The sequence below is a fragment of the Sceloporus occidentalis genome, unplaced genomic scaffold, assembly GCF_023333645.1.
Source record: "Sceloporus occidentalis isolate IW3139 unplaced genomic scaffold, rSceOcc1.0.p SCAF_9, whole genome shotgun sequence".
NCBI lineage: Eukaryota > Metazoa > Chordata > Lepidosauria > Squamata > Phrynosomatidae > Sceloporus > Sceloporus occidentalis.
Window position 1 is genome coordinate 35,408,399 of NW_028316989.1, and position 11,257 is coordinate 35,419,655.

Here is an 11,257-nt window from a genome sequence, read left to right on the forward strand (position 1 = left end):
TGTGGAATTAATGCAGTTTTGACACCTCTTTAACTGACAGTCGGGTGTCACTCAGATGGATAGGATTCTCAAGCCCTCAAATTCTTTTTAAAATGATCAACCCCAAAGGCACTCCTGCTTTAAGATATGATATTCCAGTGGCCTAGTTGGGAAGGGACTTCAAAACCTGCAGAATGACAACTATGGCAATTTGCCCCTATAATCAACAGGAAAATATTTTGTTGTGTGCCTTGACTCTATGCTATCACAATTTTTTTCTTGGCAAGATTTATTCGGAGGAGGTTTGCCATTGCCTGCCTCTGAGGTTGAGAGAATGTGACTTGCCAAGATCACTTAGTGGGTTCCCATGGATTGAAAGGGATTTTGAAGCCTGCTTTCTTGGAAAGCTAATCCAACACTACACCACACTGACACTCTCTCCTGGGAAATATTAGGTGGCTGAGATGAATTATATACCATCTACTCTCTGGAAAATATTAGATGGCCTATAATTTGTGTCAACCACTTTTACACACAAGCCAAAGAAATCATGCCAGATTGCTCATTTTTGCTACCTTCTGTCCAGCAAATCCTGGCCCAATGTTTTATCTTTCCCTATTTAAAATATGGGCCCAGCATGGTGTAGTGGTTTGAGCATTGGACTGTGATTCTGGAGACCAGGGTTCAATTCCCTGCTTGGCCATGAAACCCACTTGGGCAAGTCACACTCTTTCAGCCTCAGGGGAAGACAATGGCAAACCTGCTCTGAACAAATCTTGCCAAGAAAAAAACCAAGATAGGGTTGCTTTAGGGTCGCCATAAATCGGAAACAACTTGAAGGCACACAACAAGAACAAATTTAAAATATGGGGGCAGCGTGGTGTAGTGGTTTGAGTGTTGCACTATGACTCTGGAGAACAGGATTCAAATATCTGCTTGGGCACAAAAACCCACCTTGGGCAAGTCACACTCTCTCACTTTCAGAGGATAGCCATGGTAACCCCCCCTTTGCACAAACTTGCCAAGAAAGTAAACTCTGTTTAATATATGGCCTAGAAAACATGAGACAGGCCAATGTGTTTTTTATTATATTTCTATCACTCCAAGGTGCATTAGATCAGTACTTCCCAGGCTATCTGATGTGGAGGAATGGCAATTACACTCATTCCTCCCAATTTGTGAGGGATCTGTTCCAGACCCCCCTGCAAATCCGGAACATGGCCACTGGTTACTACCAAACTCACCGGGGACCATCAGCCAATGACTTGGGGACAGGTTCTTGTCTAGGGACCACAGGGTGACCAGATGTCCTAGCTGCAAAGGAGGACAAGGCACCGCAAAACATAGGACATTCAAGAAAAATGGCGGACATGACCAAACAAAAGCTAAAATCACTCATAAAAATATAATTTCATCCTTCTTAGGTAAGTATATGTAACAATGTATGTTGGTTAATAAAAAAAATCAAAACTAAATTCAGTGACAACTCCTAAGCTTTCTCCAATCTTACATCCACCACTATATCTCCTAGTATCCCCAGCCAATACATCTGGAGGAAGGCTTCTCCCAGCAAGCTTAAATGCTTCTATCACCCCTTTTGGACAAAAGCAAAATGTTTCTTTCTTCTTGCTAGCAAAGGAGTTTATCACATTGGGGGGAAAAATGGGAGCATAGTGGGATGCTCCTGTCGATATTGTGCTATTTGGCAAAGATGATCACACCACGTCATGTGATGTTGCAAATGTCCCGCAATTATCCTGTGAATAAAGAGGAATTATAGCACCGCTTTTTATTTGCTGGGGGGGGGGGGGAGAGATCATTCACACATGCTTGCCCATCAATAAGAGATCTTCGGCTATTCAGAGCAGGCAGTTGTTTTCTTACACATTTGGGATAACTGTATCTTTAATAGCTCCTTGATGAGCAGACATTAGCGAGACGTAAAATATTGATCTCCATATCCATGCTTTCTTCCCTCATGGATAAAACATAGCAGTTTCAAAGGGGTGGAAGGAAGGGGGGATCTTGACCCAAAAACATGGGAGTCCCTCATCCCATGAATGAATTGCACCAAGGGTCACTGTGGCTGTTTAGTTTTAATTTTAAAAATAAAGATACAGGTTGAACTGCACTCATTTAATATACCTTTTGGTTTGGCAGCAAAAGGCAGTTTATTATATAATATTCTTTTGATTTTGTTTCGTTTTGCTTTTTGGCCTTGTGTAAGTGGTACTTTGATGCTGCGACCTAAGCTAAGGGAAAGAGTTGAGTTTGTTTTTTTAAAGGAAAGGAGGGGAATTTGCCTCTGCTCTTGTCACGATATGAACCTTGTGTGCTATAATATCTGGACTGTTCAGCTCTGAATTTCAGATCAAGTTGTAGTCCCCAATGACGCGTGACAGTCACTGGGGCTGCATCCGCACTGCAGAAATAATCCAGTTTGACACCACTTTAACTGTCATGGCTCCTCCCTGGGATTTGTAGGTGTGCGATAAAATTCCAAGACGTGTACAGCCAGGCGACATTAAAGTATAGTCAAAACGGCAAAAGTTATTAACCAGGAAAAACAGGCAAGCTAGGAGTTGCTGGAGCAGTCTGCTTTTGCCTGAACCTACTGGGAAAAACAAGATGCTGCCTCCTTCTCTCTTCTTCTTCCACTGAGCTGATCAAGTACAAACCACTTTTGCATTTTGAATCTGTTTGCTGCAGTTGGAATAAGCCAAGGATGAAGAGGAGAGGGAAACTGGGGCTGCTGCCATACTGCAGAATTAATACAGTCTGACACCGCTTTAACTCTCAAGGCTCCATCCTATCGAGTCCTGGGATTTGTAGTTTGCAGTGGCACCAGAATATCTGAAAAAACTACAGATCCCAGCATTCCATTGCATTGAGCCATGGCAGTTAAAGCCATGCCAAACTACATTCACTTTGCAGTGTAGATGCAGCCTAGGATATTTTAAAAGCAGCTGAAAAAGTGGGACGACAGAGAATAAAGCAAGACTATCCCTGCCTAATTGTGACAGTAGGTGGATATGTCAGCCTCCTCTTGGATGACTAAAATTCTATTCATTTCAGTTGGCCAACTCCAAATATGGCTATATTTTCATGCAAACCATGAAACACTTCAAACCCAAACCTAGCTACATTTGTGAGAGCCAGCATGTCATAGCAGTTTGAACATCAGACTACGACTGTGGAGGCTACAGTTTGAATCCTGGCTCAGCCATGTAAACCCACTAGATGACCTTAGGCTAGTCACACTCTCTCAGCCTCAGAAGATGGCAATGGCAAACCCCCTCTGAACAAATCTTGCCAAAAACACCCCACGATAGGGTTGCCTTAGAGTCACCATATGTCAGATAGGACTTGGAGGCACACAACAACAACAAAGCTACATTTATGGCATTCTGAGCCAAAAATCCCAAGAACTCCTCTTCCGTCTCATGGACCACAAAAAATACAGCCGTAATAAATTGCACAGTGAAAAGAGACTATCCTTCCCTGACACCCCCAAATCAGCATCTCTGAGACAGACGTCTCTCTTCACTTAAGATTAGGTCCAGAGCCCTTTCGAAGCAAATGTCCAATTGAAATTTTGGAGGAGGGAAATACTTGTCTTCTTTTTCTATGGTTTCCATAGCAACGTAGGCTTCCTCCATGGACCAAAAAATATATATGCCAAGGTGGTCCCTTGGGTGCAATTTGGAGTGATGCATCCCAGCTCCATCATAGCCCATGGCAGAAGTCGGAGGAGTGAAGAAGACCTCGAAGGACACCTGTTGCTGACTGCCATGGAAAACACCTCGCTTTCCATTTCGGCCTAGTTTCCTTCATCACTCTTGGAGCTATTCTAAAGAGCATCCAGAAACCTCTGAATCTGTCTCTAGATCACTCTTTCCCAAAATCTCTGTTGCTCACTAACACACACACATTTGCACATGCAACATTACAGGAGAGGCCCTAGTAGATGCAAATGAATATGCTAAACAGAGATGCACAAATGCACAAATGCAAGCAGACATGGTTCACAGTTCTTTTACAGTATCTTTACAAAATTGGGTCTTCTCTCAGACAAAACCCATCTGGAGGAAATAAAGGTAGGCAACAGAGGGGAGAAAATAATGTTTAGCAATACATCTCCTTGCATCCCTGATTTTCTTCAGCTACCACATTCCTTGCGCTGGCTATTCACAAATGTGCAAGACACTGTTCACATGCAGGCAAAGATTTTCCTCTGGCATGGTCAGATACTCACGGCAATTGCCTCTCTGCTGGTGCTGTGAAGGCCCAGGGAAGGTTGGTGGTGGTAGAGGGATGGATGTGATGATGTTGCACTCAGGGGGCAGATGGTGGCAGGGATGGAGTTGTGAGGTCCAGTGCAAGGAAGAGGACTAAAAGAGCATTAAAGCAGGTGGACTGGAAGAAAACAAAAGGGTGGGTGGGTGGCTTGCCTTGCTGACTCCTCTGGCTGGCTTTGTTGTTCTCATAAAGGAGCACTGTGGCCCAGATGTCTTTGCCCATGCTCAATGCAGCTCCCGGCTGGCGTCATGTGATTCCTCATTGCTAGCAGAATGGATTTGTGCGAGGGCTGCTGGGGGAAAAAAGAAGCAGCCGTACAGAATGGATGCACGCACACAGGGCTGCATGCAAGACACTACCTGTCTCTCTGATAACATCGCAGCACTTTGGCTGGCTTTACGGTCACACACAAGACCTTCAGCATGGCTATTTCTGTCGACCACAGAGGAAGAACAAAGGCATCCCAGATTTGCAAAGCATGCATTCATTGATGCATACAACTATGGAAAATAGGAACACTGGTTAATTTGGCTGCCTAATGATAATGAGTGAGTCCTTTTTGGAAAGGCCACTGTTGCATCCCACTATTGTGCAGTGGATAATATGTAACACCTTGCATAGGGCCCAAAAGTGGAAATCCCAGCACAAAAATAATTACAGAGTTGGAAGAGACTTCGGGGGCCACCAAGTCCAACTCCCTGCTATGCAGAAATACAGTTGCCCCTCCATCTCCACAGATTCTTTTTCCACGGATGCAAGCATCCACGCCTTGAAAATATCCCAAAAACATACACATTTCCAAAAGCAAGCTTTGATTTTCCCATTTTATGTAAGGGACACCAATTTGCCATTGTAGTTAATGGAACTGGAGCATCCACAGATTTTGATATTCACCGGTGGTCTTGGAACCAAATTCCAGCCAGGGTGACCAGATGTCATAACTGCAATAGAGGACAAGTCGCTGCAAAATATAGGACATTCCATAAAATGTAGGACATTCCGAAATAATACTTGCAAACACTAATATAAATGTAAATTCCTGCTCCTTAGTCATGCTCAAAATGGAAGACATTTTGAAATTCCTCCTGGACAGAAGGTAGAAATATAGGACACATTCTGGAAAAGGCGGACGTATGGTCACCATGACCCCAGCGGATGCCAAGGGCAAAATCTAACAACTGGGATCAGAAGATTACCTAGTGGTTGAATAAAAGCAGAGGCTGGAATACCTTGCTCCTCAGAATATTTATCTATGAATAAAAGCAATTCCATCTCACCCTCTATTAAAAGGTTTCAGGGTTGGGCACAGCCAGCAAACCAAAATTAAACAATTTAAAACAAGCAGAGCTCCACAACCTAGTCAAGCCTAAGCCCCAAAAGCTTGCATAAGAAGCCACATTATATCATGGCGTTTTCTTGACAGGATTTGTTCAGAGGAAGTTTGCCATTGCCTTCCTCTGAGGCTGAGAGTATGCGACTTGATCAAGGTCTCCCCTTGGGTTTCATGGCTCAGCGTTAGTCAAACCCTGGTCTCCAGAGTCGTAATCCAGCACTCAAACCACAACACCACACCTGACTCTGTGTCATGTCCCATAACCATTATGGTCCATGGTCCAGAGCTCTGGAAATATAATTGGGAATGCATGGATGGTGCATATTGAGGAAGGTTTGCTACTGGACAGAGGGGATTATGTCACTTGTTGATGTTCACATATTTATACCTGTGATGTCTTACCTGTCACCATAATATCTATCTGCCAGGATGTCCAGTGTCCAAAGCAGTTGTTATATAGTGCGCTTGGGAAATTACTGTATATACTTATGTATAAGTCTAGAAATTTAGGTTAAAAAATTGACCCAAAAACCTTGAGTCGACATCCATGGGTCAATGTAAGTACTATACTTTAACCACATGATAGATAGATGATAGATAGATAGATAGATAGATAGATAGATAGATAGATAGATCCACCCAATGGATCTATCTATCTATCTCTCATCCAACCAGCCTTTCTATCTATCTCTCATCCAACCAGCCTTTATTATGAGCCCAAATAATTATACCTGCTGGGATTTTGTAAATTCTTTGACATTGTTTTCCTTTGCTTCATCCTTTACATCCATCATTACATGCCCCTACGTTTTACCCTCAACCTATCCACGGGTCATACCAAAATCGATAATTTTGGCCCCAAAACCTGCCCTCGACTTATACATGAGGTGAACTTATTGTTGAGTATATACAGGAAGCACTTTAAAGATATTGCTTGGGTGAAACATTATAGCCATTGATATAGGCATTACTGTTAAAGTAGACTGATGGATAAATGACTTTTGAATGTTAGATGAAATGGATGCCTGTTTTTATAAAGAGAAGGTAATTGGATATTACATATGTCATGGGACAGGTTAGGAGCAAGTTAATGTTAGATTATTTTATAGTTTGGTAAAGGATGATTCTGTGTGTTAAACCCGTATGTCAGTCAAGCCAGGGCAGGTTGAAACCCTGGGAAAGGGGGATTATTTGTGAGACAGCCGGGTGGGATGCTATCGCTGCGAGAAGAGAGACATGTTTATAGTTCTGGTTGCTATCCTGTCTCAAAGGGGTGTAAAAAGAGAAGGGTCTGTGTGAAAGAATGTGATGCTTGGGAATTATAGTACAAACACCGGGATGGTGGAAATGTAGTGGAAAAGTTGTATGAGTGGGAACCTCTGAATTAAACTGACCAATGATCATTGTTTGACGGTGGAGGTGGGACCTCCAAAAGAACAGTATAAAGATATGTGTTATTAACATATACATCTCATGAGGCTGTTTTCGTAACTTCATCCTCATAACATCACCATAGACTGCTGACTCTGACATCCCTAAGTCCCAAGTTTTGGCCTCAAAATCTCATGGCCTTAGATAGTCCTGATCTAGCGTCCTTCATCAGTGGACAGCTTGCAGACATGCAAAGCCCAGGCCAGATCTGTACATTTCTGCTCAGAAGGCAATTAAAGTTTAAATATCTTGCTGTTCAAAAGATGAGGGTGTTTAAGTTGTAAATACTTTTAAATCCCTTCTTATCACCAGTCATTGATTGGAGAGAATGCTATGTTTCCCAGCAAGTGTTGAAGAAAGGCTGCCCTTCCGGACAGCAGCGTAGGGAAACTGCTGTTATCTCTCCTCGCTGATCAGAGATAAGAGCAGGGCTGTCCTGGAAACATTATTGAAGAGAACAGAAGATTTTTGCAGGAAAGTGCCAGCTCTTAGGAACCAAGGGATTGGAATTAAAATCACGTAATTATGCATAAAGATTTCACATGACATTAAAGTGGTCACAAAGAAGCATTAATGCATATCTTTTTACTTTAAGGATTTCAGCGACATATCGCTTTACTTGCACAATTACATGTGATAATCATTCACGCAGTTACTCACTATCTCTGCTTGATTTGAACTATGCTTTAAATGTGCTTTAATCTCTCTTTAATGCTGAAATCAGCCCCAGTGTGATAAACTCCAAAGTCTTCTTCAGAAATTCAGTGTTTTCTGCCTAAGAGCAGCTAGCCTCACATAGGACAGAAAAGGTCTGGATCTCAAGTTGCTCTTTCTGATCCTAATGGAGTTTAAATTTTATTTCTTACATTTGACGGATCTTAGTCTCCAAGTGCCCACATTGCCAGAGAGAGGAATGGTCTATAGATATCCCTCCAAACCATCTTTGTTGTAGATGTTTGCCTTCAAGTCATTTCTGACTTATGGCAATCCTAACCAAACCTATCATGGGGTTTTCTTGGCCAAATTTGTTCAGAGGCTGAGAGAGTGTGACTCATCCAAGGTCACCAAGTGGGTTTCATGGCTGAGCTTGGAATCCAACCCTGATCTGCAGAGCCATAGTTCAAAACTCAAACTACTACGCCATGCTGACTCCCGTAACTGACAACAAAAGCATCTTGAGAAAATGTAGGCCTGTGAATCTAATGCTTTTTTCCCTTCTGCAGTACGATCTTTAAGAATTTTGCCTGATGAAAACAGTGGAGTTTTGAAAGCTTGCATGATATATGGGTTTGGGGTGTTATAGTGGACCCTTCGTATCTACTGGGATTTGGTTCCAGGTTCCCCTGTCGATACTGAAATCTGTGGATGCTCAAGTCCCATTAAATACAGTGGTGTAGTTGTTACCCACCTCGATCCAATACAGGGAGAGGCAGGATACAAATAAATTATTATTATTATTATTATTATTATTATTATTATTATTATTATTGGTGTATCTTATATAAACTGGCAAAATCAAAGTTTGCCTTTTAGAATTTATAATTTTGGGGCATATTTTCAAGCCATGGATGGTTGAATCCATGGATATGGAGGGCCAACTGTATTATACATTAATGGCTATGTGGAAGAGGGAATTTCAGCAAGCATAGCTTGTTAACTGGCTGTATAATAAGCAACACTTTCTGAAGCTTCCCTCTACTATACAACCACGAAGCCCACTTGTTTTCACTCTGGCAACCAGAATGGTGTAGTGGTTTGAGCGTTGGACTACAACTTGGGAGACCAGGGTTCGATTCCTAGCTCAGCCACAAAACCCACTGGGTGAGCTTGGACAAGTCACTCTCTCAGCCTCAGGGGAAGGCAATGACAAACCTCCTCGGAACAAAGCTTGCCAAGAAAACCCCATGACAGGTTCACCTTAGGCTTGCCATAAGTCAGGAGCGAATTGAAGGCACACAACAACAAAAATCCTATAAAGCCATGTTCTCTGGGCATTATGAAAGATCTCTGTATTTAGGAAGTGATCCTTATCAGGATACCAGGTGGTTGTTTTCAAACCCTGGGGCTGAATCTGGTTGCAGTGCCAAGAGTAACGCCATTCTAGCCCTGGATCTGGGGTAGACAAGATAGAGAGGTTGTTGGAAGCCATTGTATAGATTCCAATCCAGCCTCCTGCACATTTCCAGATGGCTCCCTCCTCTTTCCCACTGATATCTTCCTTTGGTGTTTTGTGGTCTCCCCCACATCATTTTAGAAAGATTCAGTGCCTCTGCTGAGACTTAGTTGTTGGCAGGCGAGAGATTTGGGCTAAAACATGCTGGTATTTTTGGCCTTGCCTTTTGGGAATGTACCCTTTCCTCCTCCATCGAAACTCCAAAACGAAATCCATTCCTTGGCCTGAAAGCCTTTTCCCACCCTTGTTGTACAGCCAGGAAAAGAGGCTGCCTGTTGTGTGTCTGTTCTCCACTGACAGTCCACAGAACGATCCTCCTCTCTCCCTTCCCCTCCATTTGTAAGCAGCAAGGACAGGCTTTCAAACACTTAACAGCTTTATCTCAGCCCCCACATCCCAGCGGGTAGGCTGCCTAGTCCTGACAGGTACTGGCTGGCTGGCTGCCTAGAAGGAAGGCAAGTGCCAACGAGAGCATAGTACTCACTGTGCCTGCAGCAGCCTCCTCCAAGTTGGCACCCTTCCAATGGCATGAGGAATGCAAGTCCCATCATCCCCACCAAGGCCACCAGGTTGCAAAAGGATGCTCAAGAACATGACATTGCAGAGACATCTCCGGTCGACCATGAAAACCCCACTGGGTAACCATGGGCAGGTCACAGTCTCTCAGCCTCAGAGGATGGCAATGGCAAACTCCTTCTGAACAAATCTTGCCAAGAAGCCTTAGGTTCACAACCTTCCCAATACCTCGACCCTTTGATACAGTTTCTCATGTTGTGGGGACCATAAAATTGTGGTGTTTCGGTTCCTAAGGCCACTGGAAATATGTGTTTTCTGATGGTCTTAGGTGATCCCTGTGAAAGGGTCATTCGACATCCAAAGGGGTCGCAACCCACAGGTTGAGAACCGCTGCCTTAGGGTCACCATAAGTCAGAAGTGACTTGAAGACAAACAACTTGGACAGTGCCTTTAACGCTATTCAAACCCCAAAATTATTTCACTTCTCTACTGATATGGCAACCTGAGCCCACCCATCTACCCCCTTCAAACATCCTAGGATGTTATATGATATATAGGACAGGTTTTAAATATATAAATGAATGAATGAAAGGAAGGAAGGAAGGACAGAAGAGGATGTATCCCTCTTTTTCAGGAAGAACAACATAGCAAAGGGAAGGTCATCATGGCTCTGGCCATTATCCAGAAAACAGTAGTAAAAGTTTGCTTCCTTCCATCCCTGCCAGAAAAAAGGTTGCTCACCTGTGACTTTGGTTCTTCATTTAGTGCTCCAGCTTCCTGTTACCCTGGAACTGTGGAAATAATACTCTGACCTTTTTCACTGACCAGAGAGCTGGGGCCATTAGGACATTTTGTGTGTTCAGTCTCATAGGCCAACTAAGAGATCATTTGATCCAAAGGCTGCATCTTTATAGTAGCTGTATCCTTTTAAAAATATAAATTCCCTGGAGACATTCCCATGTAGGTAAACGTATGAAATACAAGTAGAAACTGCAACAAAATGTTGCAGCATATCTTTGCTTATCAACCAGTTTGCTACTTTTCAGCATTTCTGATCATGACTCCCTCTAGGATAGAAGCTGTTCAGGGCTCAAGCTCACCATTTCACTCATCCCTTCACCCAGTTTTCTCTTTTCATTTCTGCAACTATTGATCATGCCCAAACTTAATTGTTCTGCTACTGCTCCCTGCCCCAGGGCTTTTTGGTACTTCTGCAAACCTGGAGGCTCTCTACACTAGCTAACAGATCCCTTGGTTGGCCTTTTTGGACACAGTCCTAAGGACCTATGACCTTAGTTTAGATTTCTTGATGTCAAATTGTAACAGTAATCTGTCAGGCTCCAGGCCTATGTAAAGGCATACAGGAGGAATCCAGGTTCAATGGCATTGACAACCCCAAGGACAAGGGATTCTGGGCGAGAATATGCTGTCCAAAAGTCTGTCCACAAGTTTGGCCAGGGAAAGTCCCACCATCCACATGCTTACTCACTTTAAACCAGATTTCCAGCAATGCAACTACAAGGTTA

The 11,257-nt window shown here is 43.2% G+C and overlaps 1 protein-coding gene across 2 annotated transcripts in view; it reads right to left on the minus strand.

Moving 5' to 3' along the window:
- Positions 1-4,489, minus strand: part of PARP6 (poly(ADP-ribose) polymerase family member 6) — a 41,695-nt gene extending 37,206 nt beyond the window's left edge. For both annotated transcript variants that reach the window (XM_089538744.1, XM_089538743.1), the window contains exon 1: positions 4,235-4,489. The gene's annotated coding sequence lies outside the window, so the exon portion shown is untranslated. The remainder of the gene's footprint in view (positions 1-4,234) is intronic.
- Positions 4,490-11,257: the final 6,768 nt, after the last annotated feature.